Raw genomic sequence first — 18,792 nt, 5'->3', positions numbered from 1 at the left:
ATTCTGTTTCTCTGATCTTTTTGCCATTAGCTTGTAAGCCAGCTGAACAAAACTGTTATCTTAACTACTGACATAAGAATTCCTGTTAGAGAAGAACTCTTCTTTTTTTTTTATGAAAATGTTTAAATAAATTGCGTGATGGAGAAGGTGGCTTCACAGAGGCAACAGATTCACAGTCAAGGACATAGCATACAGAGGAGAACTCTAAGGATGAAAATGAGCTGCTTTTGGGGTGAGGGAACAGAAGAGAAGGGAAAAATTGGAGGATTGTCCAACAACAGGGCAAAATTGAGAGGATTTGTTCAGAGCAGGTATCTTCAAAATTTAACTTAAGGTTGTTTGTGTTTCATGGCACTTTGTGGGTGACTGTAAAATTATGCAAAACTTGGATCCTTGTAGCTTAAAATGGGGCTATGTCAGGATGATGGAAGACCAAGGGTAGAAGCCAGAGTTTAGAGTGAGGGGCAAACATGAGTATATGTCCTTCTCTCCTTAGGAGCTAGGAGAAATGATGATAGGACCTCTTCTAAACCATGAAGGGGAGTTGGATCCACTCTTACCTAGATCTAAGAAGTGGATGCCTTGAGTTGGCACCAGTGGTCTCATACACCTTTGGTAATCTCAACACACAGCTTGGTGTTAGAAATGCAGCAGGTCATATCACATCTAATGGTCAACATCATGAAATTCATTCATCAAATATTTATTGAGAGCATATTATGTGCCATACCCTTGTTCTTGGTACTAAGTGTACAACTGTGAACAAAGCAGATAAAAGTCCTCACCCTTAGAGAACTTACAATTTGGTGGGAAAGACAGAAATAAGATGCATAAGTGAAATCTATGGTATGATGATATCAATGGTAAGAAGGAGAAACAGCTGGATGGGGGATAAGAAAGCAACATACTATTGTTAAAATAGATACATTATCAGTGAGACAAGGAACAGAATAATGTATTTTATGGGATGCCGGGGTGACTCAGTCGTTAAGCGTCTGCCTCCCGCTCAGGTTATGATCCCAGGGTCCTGGGATCAAGCCCCGCATCAGGCTCCTTGCTCAGTGGTCAGCCTGCTTCTTCCTCTCCCACTCCCCCTGCTTGTGTTCCCTCTCTCACTGTCTCTGTCTCTCTGTCAAATAAATAAAATCTTAAAAAAATATATAATGTATTTTATATTTTTAATTCCAAAAGAATTGATTATGTTAGGCAAAAGGATCAAGAGCATTAGTACATCAATTCCTCTTATTTTTGTCCTTCACCTGAAAGTCATAGAGGATTTTTTAGAAGATTTTTTTTTTTCAAGGAGACCCTTGGAAGACCTGGAAGAAAAGTGAGCCCTTGTTTCTTGGAATGGCGTCTTTTTTAGGAGTTTGACCTGGGGGATTTTTTTCCAGCCCCAGGGTTTGGAAGCAGAATGAGAAGCCTTCCCTCCATTTCCAGAGAAGGAGACATATGGCGAATGAAATCTCAAAAGACACCAGAGGTATCATTAGGACTTGCAGGTCAGGAGAGGCCAAGAAAAAATAGAAAAACTTTGAATTGCTAGGCAGGCCCTTACAAGTGTTCATTGCAAAATTTAATTGCAGCAGGAAAGAAAGATAGTTTGAACACTTCCCAAACCCAGAAGGCATTAGGAGGGAATAATTGACACATTGACCCATTCAAAAAAAGGACAGGCAGAGTTAGAACTGAATTTTAACCATGCAAATATCATGAGTAGTATAAAAACCTTTCCCATTAATGGAAGATGTTCCTGGTCAAATTAACAAAAGGATATGTAGTTCAAACCTGCACCATCTTTTCACTGGGAGAGTTCCAGCCTCATTGAACTATAATTGCAATGGTCTAGGCTAAGGGACTGAAATGTAGAGAAGTCTTCATGTTCTTTTTAGTTCCATTTGGAAAACCATTGGTCTCTTTTCCTTTTACATGAAACCCAAAGCAAGGCTGTTCCTGCTATTCAAATATAATGAAAGCATTCTCTGCTTGAGCCCAGCAATTTGGCCTGCTAATGGATGATTACCAGCAATGCCTAAGAAATTTTGGTCTCCTATTGCTTCTAGCAACTTTCACATTGTCTCCTTATATGTTTGGTTGCATACCTTTCCAACACACCAAGCAGCAGATTTCACCCTAAGTTACTGCAATATAATATGAGAAGTTCAATTGGAAACTTGTTTCAGAAGCAGCCCTGTTGGAGAGGATGACTCAAGGGGGGGAGAAGGAACTCCCTCCCTTCCCCCAACATTAGGATGCCCTGAAATAAACATGAGCTTATACCCTGTCTCTGAAGATAAGCAGAAAAAGAGATTTTTGATCAGCATTTTTTCATGCTATGGGTGAAATTGCAGCACTCCCATTTTTATTACTTTTCATTTTAATTGTGAAATACCATTGGGAAATCTCCTCGTTGATGGGGGGTTATTTGAATTTCCTTTGGCTTTTAGAAATTGTAAGAGGTGTCCTTGGTAAGCATTGGGTGACTTTGGCTCTTTCTACTTCTTTGATTTCAAGATGAAATGAGATGGGAACCTTCCATCCTTCCCATAAGTATGCTTAAGGAATTATTTTGTCTATATGGGGTCAACTATTGAAGATTGGGCTGATATTGGTAGGAAGAGGTGTCACCCCCATCTCCGGGTCTTGAATAATAGCTCTTCAAGTCCCACGGGTCTGAAGGTGCAATGTGCTGTGTTTTCAAAATAGAAGCAGTGAACCCTCAAAGTTGGTAGTAAACAATTATTCAACACTTAAATGGGAAGCTCCAAAAATGGACACTTGAGATAATTGATCAAGATTGGCCTTCAGGGAAGACCAAGGCAGGAATCTTCTTTATGATTTGATTTATATGATTTAAGATTCTGCATCTGGCACAGCCTGCCATGCTACTGTTAAAGATTCACCTGGCTTAAAAGCTTTCTCTTCTTAAATGCGGGTCTGGGTAGAGGTAATTAAGTCTTTAAACCAGCTTCAATGCCTTCTTATAATGACTCAGGTTTTTGTTCTCCTGACCTAATCGTAGCTTAACATCAGCTCTTTATAAGCCCTGGAATGTTTTATCAGAGGTAAACGTGGAATCCTAAGCTAGAAGGAGAATGTTGGAAACCCAAAGAGAACATCAGTCATTTCATGTTTTGTTCATGGCATTCTCCATTCTCCATACAACTTATCAGAGTCTCCTATAGGAAGACCTTGATTACATTAGGAAACAGTACTCCATCCAAAGAATCTTGGCCCTGGGATGCTGGTAAAAATGTATGTGTCCTTTTTAGGCTGTTAGGAAAAACTTAACAAGCTTTATAGTGGGTGTTCTCTTCAGACAATAGAGAATGCCCATTTCAGTCTAACTTTACACAAAGACATACAACAGCAGTCATGTGTTAGGATTCTCCCTGGCCAAGATGTGTTCTCTGTCCCAATATTCCCAAGTGGCTCCCGGCTCCCCACATGCACTTCAAACTATATAATGGGTACTAACAGATGGCAGTGTGAAAATATGCCTTTCTAATCCTAGTGTTAAAGTAGCAGAACCCAACCCAAGAAGATGGCAGAGCTTTCTCTGGATTGTGCTGGGGGACAAAGTCTCCAAGACTAATGGTATCAGAGCATGTTGGATAGGCAAGCTCCAGGTAGAGGTGCTCATATTCTCTGCTACAAAGTTGGCCAGCTGAAGCAGTGACTCTGGGCAAAATGATGAAGAGAGGAGGTCTTGTTTCCTCACCTGCTTTCAGGTGGAGCCAAAGAGAATCAAGAGGAATTTTGTTTATCAGAAATGAATGGGAAGCGATGTAACTTTGAATGACCCTGGTGTCCAGAAAAGGTACAGGTTTTGGCTGCAACAAAGAATTTATGAAGTGTTTCACCCCTTTTTTGCCCAGCTGGCAGAGTCTTCCCTTCAGATTATCAATTGGAACAGAATGGAATTTATTTTCTGGGCAATGAAGTTAAGAACACAAATGAATTCCTACAGATTAATGATAGGCTTAAGGAATTCTATCCTCCCTCCCTCCTTCCTGTCTTTGTGCCTCTCTCATTCTCTTAACCTCCCTCCCTTCCTTTTTTCTTCCTCTGATTTTGGTTACAAAAACTACCCAAGAGAAGCAGACCACTTTTTGGAAATATTAACATAATTCAGGGGAACTGCATACTACTCTTTTCCCAAAAGCCCCCTAAGGAACCTATATCCATAAGGTCCTCGAGGGTTGTATTGCCATCAATAACACCCTTTGTACATGGAAGAGCCCTTGGACCGAATTCTTTATTAAGATAAAATTAAGATTTGCACTGAAAACATGCACATGGGTAATGCAGAATGTGTTTTCTATTAAGGCATTTTGAAGAGAGCTGAAGAAGAAGGCCTCTTGTTTTTGTTTATAGGAGCTGCCACCAAATGTTGAGGGATCACAAAAGTAACCCAGTTCAGTTCAAGGAGAACAGAGTCATTAAAAGGTCTTTATTTTCTGGACCCAAAACTCAATCAAAAAGATGGGCAAAAATGTCAGGTTGGAAAAGCATTTGGAAATTGTGTTCTGACATCATTAGAAGGAGAGACCTTGTGGCTCTCTCCCAGGGTTATAAGACCAAAGTAAGAAAACAGAGTCTTCAACCTGGTCAAAAGCAGCACAAGACTAAGGTGACAAAAGTGCCATTTAATCAGTGTGCTAATCCTCCTGAGTATGCAAAGCTACCGAGACACTGCCTTTGATGAGTTCTATTCTCTTTGGCACAGATTAACACACAGGAACATTGTGTGCATCAAGGCTGCATCCAAACTAATTTTAATACATTTTTGTTGAAACCCTTTAGATTACCTGAGCTGTTTTCACATCTACTATAAGCAAAATGGGGAAGAGAATCCCTCATCTTCTTTTATCCTTATTCCTCTCATTCTTCTTTCTTCCTCCTCCTGTTCCTCTTCCTCCTTTTTTCTCTCTTGCTCTTTTTCTTGCTGTTTTTTTTTTCTCTCTCTCTCTCTCTATTTCTAGGACTGAACTTAAGTTTGTTGTCTCTAAAGTAAACACTGTTATGGGGGATCTGCAGCCTCAGGCTGAATGACCCTCAAGTTTCTGGTTTCATTACAAACTAATATCTGTGTTTTCTTTCTGACTCATAGAAGCAGAATTTGCTTTAGAAATCCCTCAAGCAACCCAACTTTTTTTTTCTTAGTTTCCCATAAATCGGCCAGCTTTTATTTATTCTCTGTGAAGATACCCAGTAGAGAGGCATTGCTCTGATTGCCCAGAGGACAGTGAAAACTCAAGAAAAAAAATTTAATTAGAAGTCATTTGGCTCAGAAAAAGAGAGGGAGAAATATTCTTTCTTCAGAGTTTTAAGGACCCAACCAGGTTGCCACCTCTTACCGAGAAAGCAATCTATCTCTATGACAGGTAGGAGCATAGGCCGCTTTGATGAATAACATCTTTGGGGGCCTGGCATAGAGAGAATTTTTGTGAGATGAGGTGACAGGGGATGGCAAAGCTGTGAGAAACCCACAGAGAAGTTGCCATCAGCTGACAGATGTTGGCTCACAGTCATCACAGAACACCAGAATGTTGACTGCAAGTCAACTTCAACCACAGCATCCACAGAAGAATGAGACTTTGGTGTACAAATGAGTTGGTCTTGTGTTAATTGGGATAAGGTGGGATCACAGTTCTTGGAACTAAAGGTGAAGGCCCAGCCAGGATGGGATCAGCACTTCCAGGAATAAGGCCATACTGTTTACATCTCTCTCCTTAAGACTGGTTTGGAGATCAAGGTCATGCGTGTGCCAAATGACAAAGCTTAAGGAGACCCAAGGTGCAGGAATGCTGAGCCCATGACACAGACACATGAAGGGACATTTGTACACTAGGGCAAAGCATTATTACAAGTTTTACAATTAATTACATGAACACTGTTGAGAAATAGCTAAAAGCAATTCTTACGATTATTGAACCAGTGCTATGGCTGCCTTTTCCAAGTTTTATTACAGACTATTACAAATCATGTAATGTTTCCTAAGGGAACAAAGCCTTTAGAAGGTCATGTAACAGGGTTATTAAGAGAGGGAGGGGGGACAAAAAAGAGCAGAATTTTGTATTGCTACAATGCCAATTCTCCAAACTCAAAGATCTTTAATATTTCACAAATCCTTACAACTACCCCATGAGGTTTCTACACAGTACTTCAAAGAAAAAACTTTTTTGGCTTTATTTTTTTAGGATGGGAGTTCTGTTCTTGAGTATTGGGTGCATGCAAGGTCCTGGTCCCAGTCTCAGATATCAACACACTGGACTCAGTTGGACTTGGACAGAAAGTAAATTCTCTGTCTATGGACATTGCGTTGAAATCAATTAGGTTCAATTTCTAAACTCTAAGCCTGGAAGTCACTGGAAGGAACTTCTAGGTGGTATGCCTTAAGGTCAGTCCTTGATGGACTTAGAAGGGAAACAAAAGTGCAGCGTCTTGACTCCTGCTCAGATTAAATGTGGCTGGTTGGATTACTGAATCCAAAGGTGTAGCTGCCCCTGAATGTCCTGTTTTTTTTGAGCCAAGGGACTATATATTTGCTCCAAATGGAACTATTCCAAGTGGAACAAATCTAGCATTTTGAGGTGGTATCTACACAAACAGAGATAAAGAGGAAGGGGCACCTGGGTGGCTCAGTCATTAAACGTCTGCCTTTGGCTCTGGTCATGATTCCAGGGTCCTGGGATCGAGCCCCACATTGGGCTCCCTGCTCTGTGGAAAACCTGCTTCTCCCTCTCCCACTCTGCCTGGTAGGGAGATAGGCCTTTCTGTGTTCCCTCTCTCTCTGTCAAATAAATAAATAAAATCTTTATTTATTTTTTTAAAAGAAAAAATACAGTACATTAAACTGTTGGCATGTTTCAGATCAATTCTCTTTTCCCCAGCACAAGCTGTTAGCATTAAGGAAGGTAGCCATACTGGGTTATATGGATCTAAAGGAGGGTTAGGCTAAAAATATTTTCTCCTATATACCTAAAAGGATGGTGTTTTGGAACACAGTGTGACAATGCCTTTTCCTATTGGATGTTAAGAGATAATAAATACTTTCTCTTATCCCCTCTCCCTTCTACCCTATATTTGCCCCATCACTCAGAAACCATATACATACACCTATCTTGTCTTGGCTTATTTATATATCATTACATTCCAAACAGGTCCTTCAGAAGACTTTCAGATGTACTCACAAAATGATAAGTGAATCAGAAATCCTTGTGAGGGAAAGTGAAGGGTTTTTGTCTCTCTAAATTTGCTTTATTGGGGCATTTTGTATAAATGGAATCATACAATATGTAGTTTTTTACTCTGGCTTCTTTGGCTCAGCATAATATCCTTGAGGTTCATCTCTCTTATAACCTGTGTCAGTACTTTATTCCTTTTTATTGTTGAACAATGTTACATTTTGCGGATAAAGTACATATCCACCAGTTGATAGACATTTATTTGGATTGTCTCCCGACTGGAGTTATTAAGAAGTATCTAATACATTTTGCACATCATGTGTTATTTCTTTGCCCATTCATGTTTTATACTCATCTGTTCTTGATTCTTATCTCCCTTCATATCCACTTTCTTTTTTTTAATTTTTTTTGTTTTGTTTTTTTTCCCCCACTTTCAATATTGAAAAAAGTTATGAACATTTTTATTACTCTCTGAGGACAGAAATATACTTTTAAAAATCATTTTGAGAATACTGTCATTTCCAGTTTGTCAAGAATTATTTCATCTCTTGTATTTATTTTCTTTGTGTTAGTTTCATCATCTGCTTTGATATTTTGTAAATTTGTCTTAAAGGTCTTTTAGTTTATTTATTTATTTATTTTTATCTTTTTCTGACTTCTTTTCTCTCTCTCGGTTCTGCAGTTGCCTGCACCTGGGTCCCTGTGGATTCTCAGTCAAGAAGCAGGGCTTATATTGGGTCTTGGAGCACCTGTTCCATGGTGATGAAAGCCAGCCTTAGGTTTCCCCAGATTCTATATATGACTGCCTTGTGTCAGCCTTTCAGCCAGTCAGCTTTAGAGTCATCATTTCAGGCAGGGGCTTGAGCTTTCTTGTACCTCCCCTCATGAGCAGTGAACCCACCCAGGCCCCTCCAGTGTTGCACACTTCTGTTAGTGAGTCTAATTTTGGTACTTTGCCACTTCTGGAGTGCTTTTGGTCCTACTCAATCCCTAGAAATTGAACTCTTCAGTGCCGCCAGGTGCTTCTGGTGTTGGAGGCTGGCAGTATGATGGCTACAGCTTTACTTAGTACTGTGGATTTTAGTTTTACTTGGATTCAGTTAGATTTTTCACTTATTTTAGAACATGGGTATTTTTAGAAAAAAATATGCAGAAAAACTCACATACTGTAACTGAACAGCTCAATGAATTTTCATAGATTGAGCACACCTTCTCTAAAATCAAGAAACAACATTGAAAACACAGACCCTCCCCCTATGTCAGCTTCCAGTCATCCCCCACCAAAGGTAACCATTACCCTGATTTCTACATGCATAGATTTGGTTTCCGTTTAGGGTTCTTACCAATAGTGCTACTATATACATGCCCTTGGTGACCATATGTGCTTATTTCTATTGGAGATATTCCTAGAAGTGGAGTTCTGAGATCAAAAGGAAGATGTGTTCAGGTTTAGGAGGTAATACTAAGCATTTTTCCAATGTAGTTGTGACAGTTTACACTTTGACCAGCAGTGTGAGTTGCAATATCCCTACATCCTTGCCAACTTTGGTATTATTAGTCTTTTTTTCTTTATAAGCTGGCTATTTTTTTTTTTTAATTTTTAAAGAGTCCTCTCTCACTGCTTTTTTTTTTTTCCAAAGGAAAAAGTGATGGGAGCTCTCAATGCAATCTCTCAGCTCTTCTAGACCTAGTTAGACTGCCATGTTTTCTGATGCAGCCTCAACCCCCCCACACAGCTCCCTCTTCCTACTTTATTTACTTTTCTCTGACTCCATAGGATGCCTCTTTCCAAGGAGAACAGTTCTACGTGTCGTTGATATTCTTCAAGATATAAGGAATTAGGTGAAAAGAAAGTAATTTTTTTAACCCTGTTATTTCATTTCAAAACTTATTTTGGCATTCCTCAAAATTGTATTCTGTTCTGCTCTCAGGAAGGTGGTACAATGAAAATAATAAAAAAGGCAAAAGAGCACTTACCTTATTTGTAGAAGGCTGCATCAGCTGATTTAACTCTTTCAGAGGTATTTTGTTTTCCCTATTTCCCTATTTGGTAGGCCTTGGTAAAGAAGGAACTTCGTCTCATTCTTATATTTTGAGATATATGTATATATTTTTGAGGCATCTATTTTAAAAGTTTCCAGTTAATCTCAATGCCCTAAGGGGCTGTTGTAAGTGGCCACATAATGGTATAATTCTTCTTAATGAAATTTTTACTCTGTAAAATGCAATTGTTCACAAGGTGGTAACCCATCAAGTGTATTCATTTATTTATACCTTAGTGAGAACAAGTTTGGCTCATTTTTAGGAGAGTGGTGTGGTAAAATTTTTTTAAAGGAAATATTCTCTACTCCTTTGCAGTATATCATAGCTCCTCATATTAAGAAGTGGATTCTATTTGCCACCTTTTTGAATCTAGGATCCCCTTGTGACTTGCTTTGGCCAGTGAAATGCAGATAAGGGTTAGTGTTCTCGTTCCAGGCTTTGGCTGCAAGAATCCTTGTTGCTCTCTTGGACCTCTGCCACCATGTTAACAAGCCCAGGCTAGCTAGACGATAAGAGACCAAATGGAAAAACAACAAAGTGTCCCAGCCAACAGCTCACTGACCCAAACATAGGAAAAATCAGTGTAGAGCTGTACCCAACCCACAGCTGATCACAGATGTGTAGATCATCCCAGCCAAGATCAGAAGATGTGCTCAGATGACCCCTAGACTTCTGAGCAACATGAAATGCTTATTGTTTTAAGCCATTGGCTTTGGGGTGTTTTGTTACATGGCAGTGTTACAGACAGACGGAGTACAAGTCAACTACAGGAAGGGACATCTATGGGAAAAGTGGTCCATCACAGCGTTTTCTCACGTCACTGTTTTCTTTCTTCTTGCTGGCTGTTATTCTTCTTCTACAAGGTAGAGGATTTTACTCCTTCAAAGGGAAATTCAACAGATACTAATACTCCAAAGCTATAAAATTAGCAAACATAAATGTTTTCTATAACTGAGTTTTAACCCAGATTCACATTTGGGTCCAAATTCTTGCCTTTCCCGTTGTCACTTTGGGGGAAGTCATTCATGCTCTCCAACTAAAACTTGCTTTCTTTTCAGGAAAATGGAGACGGACAATATTAACCCTGCAGGGCCATTGTAAAAAAATAAAAGAGTAGCCGGGAACCTAACCTTAGGGATGTGGATTTCAGTACTGGTTCTGCGATAGATCAGCTCTGTAACCTTGGCCAAGTACTTCAGTCTTTCAGGATCTAGTTTTCTCAGCTCTAAATTGGTCATAATAATAATCCTTATCTCACAGCATTGATTTGATATTAAATGAGAGAAAGCATCTAAAAACCAGTGTCTGGTCTGATAAATAGTACCCCTCATTTGATTGCTCATAATTGTATATTCTTTTTGTCAAGCCCTGGGGTATTGTAATTGCTCTTAACTTTTCTCCACCTATCCCAAAACACACCTCCAATTATGCTGTCCCTCACTGTTCCTTGCTTTGATTTACTCAACACATTAGGCCCAAGATCGGTTCTGCTTACACACAACATTTGTGATAGTTGCCTTTTACCTTGTTTTTCTTGTTTCTTGTTCAGGTTTTAGGGTGTATGTATATGGGGGAGGGGCACAATACATGTGAGCTCTCCTCTATGTAGTCATTTTGAGATGTAAGACGACAAAACAAAACAAACCCTTTAGCAGAACCGGAGGTATTAATTAAGCGGTATTCTCACCTGCTAGGTAAGGGTTAGCACAAAGCAGCTGCCAGGACAGAAGTGGCTAATACTGGAGAAGAGTAACCAGATAGAGCCAAATATATTCGGGCTTAGTTTCTTAGCTTTTATCAAAGACCAGATCTGAACGATATAGCATAAAGATAGATTTTGACTTCGATAGCAGACATGAGGAATGATCATAACAAATTTTATGCTAATAGAGCCGTTTAAAAAAATGGAGGTCGTTATTAGTAGGACACTTAGAAATAGACTATACATATGCGTGTGTATATAGATACTGAGGTGTTACAGACATACTGTTATGAGCTTTGGGCATCATTGTCTCTGCAATAATAGCTATTTACTGAGAGCCTTTTGTATGCTAAACATTTGGTTTTAATTATCTTTTTGGAGTCCTTGCCACATTCTGTGTGGTAGAAAATATAGTTTCCTATTTTACAGATGAGGAACCTAAGGCACAGGGCTATGGTAGAACTTGCCCATGATTACACAGTTAGTGGTCGATTCAAGATTCAGATGGAAATTATCTAATTCCAGTGCTTGTGTCCTCGCAGTTGGGCAGCATTGTTGCTTGATATCTGTATTCATGACATCAAATACATACATATGTGTATATATATGAATATATACAAAATACAAATATATAGAAATCTATTTAAAATATATAAAACCAGTGTGTTTATATATTTTGGTTCTACTTCTGTCTACTGCCACTTGTCTCCACACTTAATTCAGATGGGGAAAAATAAGGAAATGAAAATTAAATTTGTGGCTATGATGTAAGAGGCATAGATAATAGGAAAGACACTTTAAATATATTATCACATTTAGTCCATAAAACACCCTTAAGAAGTTAATTAGAACTCACTTTATAATTGGGAGAACCGAGACTTCAAGGATTGAGTAATTTGCCCAAAAGCACATAACTAATTAATGGCAGAATTGAAATTTGGACACTGCTGTGTGTCCAAAATCCACACTTCTTATACTAAATCACCTTTTCCAATAACGCATTTCTTTCCATAGTTTGGTGGTGTCTGTTGCACTTAAATTTCCTTGCTTCATGCAGAAGGATCTATTCTGACTTTTTTTTTTATCTTAGAAACAATTTTCACCTGGTTTTTCTGCTGCTCTGTAAATCCTCCCTGAGTACTTTTTTCTTGCTGAGTTTCAATTTGATTTGTTAGGATTTTCTCTCCTTTAGCTAGAGGGTGAGTCAGTGGTTTAAAAAGAAGTTTTAAGTGCATGCTTTTGCTTTTTCAAGTTTCTGAATGCCTCCAAAAATTTACTTCTAAAGTTCTGAAGCCCAGAGGGGCAGAAACCATAAATATTTAAAATAGGAGTATATTGTTTTAGTTAAAATTTATAGAGTGGTTCATGACTCCAATTCAGTTTTCAGAAATCATAAGGTCTGGATGGGAAATCTGCCTTCAAATTACCATGGGGCTCTCTGGAAGATGAGCCTTTTTTAAATGCCTTTGTTTCACTTGTTAGCAAGTTCGTGACTTCAGGCTCAAGCAGATCCAGGAATTGAACAGTTCCATCCCTGTTTTCTTTATCTTCTGATCTCCCTGTAAGCAGTTCTGATGGAGCTTCATGTGTAACCGCCTCCACCCTTTAAACCATGTACTCAGGCTGGCAAGGCAATCACCATAATTTATCTGAACAAAAATTTCTTTCCAGTTTTAGAAAAGTGTCTCTTACTTTTCATGAAACCCTTAAGAAATCTAGGAAAGAATCAGAACTAATTTTAGGATGCAGGCTGTTTTCATTCATTTGTGAATTTGAGTGCCTTCATCTGGTGGTGGTGTCCCTGAATTAGTTCATTGTTTGTCACTGTCTTGACACACCTCAGTTTTCTGAATTTGACCCCAAACTTGGAAGTTTGGGAGTTTTATTAAAATATAGCTGAAAATTCTAGGAGTAATCAACCTAATCCAACTCTAGCTTGAGCGACAGCAAAACCATTAGCTAGGTGAAACCTCCACAAGGCCAGATACTATATATAGCGAGCACTGTGGCTAACATGGCGTCTAGCATTGTGGCTAACGTAGCAAGTACCAAATAGCCATTTGATGAAAATGAATTAAGTGGCCCTGAAATAACTTCACATCCAGGAAAATAAATCTGTGCTTTCAGTATTTTTTCTAGAGGCTCTCTGATCCAGAACCTTCCCTTTAAGGCTGTTATTCTCAATCTCAGTAGATTTTTATCTCTTGGGGGACATTTGGTAGTGTCTGGAGACATTTTTGTTTGCTATAAATGGAGGAGGGGTGCTACTGGCATCTAGTGGGTAGAAATCAAGAATGCTGCTAAGCATCTTATGATGCATAAGACAGCCCCTTGCAACAAAGAATCCTATGATGGCTGTAAATGTCTGTAGTTCCAAGATGAGAAAACCTGCTAGTTTGCCTTTGACTTAGCTAGACTTGAAATCCCAGGATCTAGAATTTCAAAGGTAAGGGTATGTGACAAAGAATCTTTCTTACACTCAGAAATACTACTATCTCAAAAGTTATAGGGGAAGCAGGCATAACTTTGCTATCCAGGAACCCCTAGAGGAAGTGTGAACTTCAAGGTCATTTACTAAACTCAGTAGGAAGAACCAAAACTCATTTTTCTGTATTATTCTCTTGTCAGTTTGTCTCTCAAGTCTGCTCCCCTACTCTAAACCACAGCATGCTCCCATCCCCCACCCCCCCACCTCGCCAAGCATTCTTCAAGTACATAGCTTGTAAAAGCTGAAAACTCTTGGGAACTCCCTGGGTGAGATGAAGATCACATCTCAAGTAGAAGTTAAGTGGTTTTGTAATTTACTTAGGGAAGTGTACAATTAGTCTGTACACCTTATAAATCATCTTTAAAACAACCCATTATTCTTTTCTCTTTGTTTTTAATTGAAAAAGAACTACCTCAGATGTCCATTTCCTGTTTAAAGTAGGGTTAAGTAGTTATATGGTCTATATATTTATCATAACTATTTCTGATGCAGTCCAGAAGGAAATATAACATGCTCTTATTTGTCAAATATCAAATGGAATGATTGGACTGACTTCTAAACTTCCAACAACACAGTTTAAACTCATAGGAGAAATGCTGGTATGGAATACTTGGGTTCAACTTCTGGCTCTCCCATTGACTGTGGCTGTGGGGACATTGCGTAATCTCTATGTGCTTCAGTTTCTTCATTTCTAAAACAAGGAAGTTGGATTACAGGACCCAACTCTTTGACGCTGATTTACTCTGTGGAATAATTTCAATCTGAAAGTATGACTAATGGAGGAAAAAACAAACAACTTATATTGGTTGGTTGTTATCTCTCAAATGATTACTGCAAATACTTATTTAAGAAGATAATCTTTTGGAAATGTGAGAGATTAGGAATTTACTGTGGACACATGCCATAGATTTTAAAAAATGTGGTTTTGGTCCTAGTCTCACCAGCATTCAAGTTTGTAGAGTGTTGTTATTAAAAGTTCCCAGGATTTGAAGACATCATTACAATTGAAAATTTTGTAATCACCCTCATCAAAGTTGAATGTCAGGAATATAGAACCTGATAAAAATATGTAGTTTCCAAGGGATACTCCTAAATTTGGGGGACCTTTTCTCTCAGAAATTAAATTCTTCTACCTCTTAGAAAGCATTCTGCACTTTTTCAACCTAATTGGCTACACCAACTGGGTTTTTGTGGTTACAAAACACAGAAACCCCAGGGGGTTGCCGGGTTTCAAGATGGTCCCCAGTAATCATCACCTCCTGATAGTCACACACTTGTATAGACCCCTCCCACACTGAATCAAGGCTAATACCATGTGACCAATAGACAATGACATAAATAACAGTGTGTAACTCCTGAAGCTAGGTCGTAAAAAAAGCTTTTCAGCTTCTACTTTCCTCTCTTGGATGCTTCCTCTGGTAGAAGCCTGCTATCATGTCGTGAGGACACTCGAGAAAGCCACTGAGGAGCAGAACTGAGACCTCCTGATAACAGCAACAACCTGTCAACCATTTGAATGAGCTACTTGGGAAGTGGACCATCCTTCTGTGGTCAAACTCTGAGATGACTGCAGGTTTGGCTGGCAGCCAACTGCAATCTCACGAGAAAGACCTTGAGCCAGAATCACCCAGCTAAGCTACTCCTGAATGCCTCACCCATAGACCTTATAGGAGATAATAAGTATTTATTGTTGTTTTAAACCATAAAATATTGTAGTAATTTGTTTTGCAACAATAAATGACAAGTACACAATACTGACATAAATATAAAGTAATGCACTGAAAGGAAATTCAGACATTTAGAGAATTGAAAGAAACACCAGAAAAGACTCAGGGACTGAGGATAACTCTGGGGCTATATATGATGATATCACCAAGAAAGAAGTTACTGAGTAGGCAAAGGAAGAGACGCCAGCTACCAATAGCCTGATAGTTCTAGAAATTGCCAAGTGGCTTGGTAACATCAGCGTTTATCTAACCCTGTGCAGAGCAGCCATATTCATGCATAGAATTTTTTTAAAACACTATATATTCTCAAAAGTTTAATGCCATTAAAAGTGATGAGGAAAAAAATTTGTTTAATTTTGTAGATATTAGGGGTGGTTTTCATCTTAAGTGATTTTCATAATTGCTATATTAATTAGAATAGGTTCTAGTAAGTAACTTAAACATAATAGATTCTTTTTTCTTGCTTAGACAGTACTGGACAGACAAATAGGGTGCCAGACAGCTCTCATCTATATGGCAGTTTAAGGACATAGACTACTGGAGGCTCTGCTGTCTTCACATGGCTTCCAAGATTTTCTTTTGAAATATCCACATTTTAGTAAGTCAGAAGGAGAAAAGATCATGGAGAAGCATACATGCAATTTTTTTTAGTGGTTCAATTTTATGAATCCTCTTTATTTCTGCTTAGATTCCATTGGCTAAAACAGTCCTACTTGGCTCCACCTAACTGCAAGGGGGAGCTGGGAAATGTGGTCCCTGGCTAGGCAGCCACTTTCTAATGCAACTTTATATTAAGGAAAGAATAACATGGGTGTTTTTTGGTGATATAGCCATTTTTGCTACATATAAATCCCTTGGTCACTTTCTGGTGTCAGCCCAGTGTGTATTATGTTACTAGTTTGCTTGGAAAGTAATCAAAATCCTTGCTCAGTTGTAACATACACACAAATGAAATCCAGGGTCACCTCAAGATACTTATAAATCAACAGTTGGTTTCAGGGCATTCCTCTGGAAATACTATGTAGGGCTTATGGTGCTTCTGATCCCATCATCATTTTAGGAATCTTAGAGAGATTTTCACCCCTGTTGAGTAAAATATGTGAGTTGGAAGCTTGTCCTCATCACTTCTGCATGGAAAATGTGACAGATCTGGTTGCCACGGCACTTACAGCTAATGACAGATTTGCTTCATTAACTCTTCCTTCACTTGTAGCCTGGCATGAATCCTCCAAAACTAGGGTTATTTCAGTTTTTAGAATTTGCAGAGGCATCTTGGCTAAAGATACCAAAACAACAACAACAACAACAACAACAAAACAACAAACAAACAAAAAAACCCCCAAAACAAAACAAAAAGTATAGGGTCTACTTAAGGTCAAGCATTGCACACACTGAGGTGTAGAAGAAAGCCTTCCAGGCAAAAACATGAGTTTGGGGAAAGGGCTTGCCAGTTTCTTTAAATTCATATGACTGTTCAAACAAAGTCACTGGAGGAAGTCCACTACATAAAAGTGAAACTCTTAGGTTGCAGTTTGTGTTGTGTATAAATATACAAGGGGCAGCGGAAAGCGGTGGCTGGGGCATTTAGGGAGCAGATCTTTAACTGCTCTTTCTCCATGCCTGCTCCACTATCTACCCCATTAGATTACTCCATGGAACAAAAATTTTTAAGTCACCAAAACTCGTATCTCAGGGCAAAGTAAGTAGGGCCTGCCTTAAAAATAAACTACCTCTGGCCAGTGTTGCATTTTGTAACTGGATGTCATGAACTTCAGAGTCTTATTAAATGAATATATTGATTGTGGCAAATAATTCAGCTGATAGAATTTTTAGAATAAAACGATTTAAGACGTAATTATATTTCTGAGACATGCTTAGCACTGGAAATGCAAACGACTTGTTTTTCCACATTAAACTCCTGAATTCAAATTTCCCTACATTTGTCACAGCTCAGTTGTGGATGTCAAACTTGCATTTCAAAAATGATACCTACAGAACAGACTGATTTCTCCCAGAATCTGCTCTACTCTCCATATTTCTCATATCAGTTACTATATCATGATCTCCACAGTATCTCAGACCATAAACTCAGGGCTGTCTTTGAGATTCCTCTCTCTGCTTCTCCACCTTTATCCAGTCTACATACATCCTGTTGGCTTTGCCTCCAGAATTCTGATTTGACCACTTCATAGCATCTCAGTAGTCACCATCTATCCCAGGATATCTGCAGTAGCTTTATATATGGTCTCTTTTTTCCCACTCTTTCCTCCCTACAATCCATTTTCCACGTACCTGCTACAGTGATAGTTTTATAAAATAGTCAAATCAGGTCACTTCCCTGTTTGAATCCTACCAATACTACCCATTAACAGAATAAAATACAAACTTCTTACTTCAGCTTATATGACCTAAAATTACGTGGTCACAAATTCTTTGATCTCATGCCCTACTTCTCTTCCCTTTGTTTACGGTGCTCAATATAGACCATTTTATTCTTCAGAATCTTCAGCTGTGTTCCTGATTCAGAGTCTTTGTGCTTATCCCTCTCTTGCCTCCCCTCAGATCTTACTATGCTGGGTTCCTTCCGATCTTTCAGGTCTATACTTCTTTCAGATGTCCTTCTTTGACCACTTTAAACTTTACCTACATAACTTTATTTCATTGCCCTGTTCTCTTTGCTTTATTAGACTTAGCACTGTCTGAAACTATTGCACTGAAATTCAGTTCTTTATAGTTTATTTCCCACTACTAAAATGAAGCTTCTTAAGAACAAAAATGGTGATCTATATATTAATCTCAGATATACAGTATATCCCTTGCACCTGCAAGAGTACGTGCCATAAAGTAGGTGCTTAACTTTGGAAAACTGCTTCCCTAGCCTGCAGAACTTAGTTTGCAGCCTCGAAATTTCCTAAGGGATGCAGCAGAGTCCCTAGAAATTGAGAGCAGATCGGGGAGAAACCATCTGATAGACCTCACCAGAGGAAGGACATATCCTATTAGAAATGGTCTTTATGCAGGTTTACGAGTGCTTATGTGACACCCAGAGTCTGAAACCAGTGGCCTCTTCATCTGCTCACTACTCTTTCCCATAAGGAAGTGACAACGTTGCCAAAACAAGGTGGAAGTCATTGGATCCATTTATTCTCCTTCATTTCTTTCCATATCTTTGATAAATAATATTTAAAGGAAGTGATGAAAAATTGTTTACTGTTTCCACTGATAACAGAATTATTGTAATCAGGGGACCTGGATGGCTCAGACAGTTAGGCATCTGCCTTTGGCTCAGGTCATGATCTCAGGGTCCTGGAATCAAGCCCCACGTTAGGCTCCCTGCTCAGCACGGAGTCTGATTCTCCCTTTCCCTCTGCCCCTCCCCCCTGCTTGCGCGCTCTCTCTCTCCCCCCTCTCTCAAATAAATAAAATCTTTAAAAAAATTATTGTAGTCATAGATGTTTTACTATACTATTGAAGTCAAAGTTGCTAAACAAGAAATGCTCTGGAAAGTTATCTGCCTCCTAACATTTCTTGACAACAGTCTGCTATACTTGGGGAAGCAGTGTATGCTTAAAAGTAAATGGTAATGGGGAGATCTATCTCTCACTCCAACATGAATGTTTTCATGGAGAATGATGAACTTAT

Source organism: Callorhinus ursinus, unplaced genomic scaffold (assembly GCF_003265705.2).
Source record: "Callorhinus ursinus isolate GAN/ISIS: 27379988/994484 unplaced genomic scaffold, GSC_fseal_2.0 scaffold29, whole genome shotgun sequence".
Taxonomy (NCBI): domain Eukaryota; kingdom Metazoa; phylum Chordata; class Mammalia; order Carnivora; family Otariidae; genus Callorhinus; species Callorhinus ursinus.
This window is presented reverse-complemented; position numbering follows the sequence as displayed.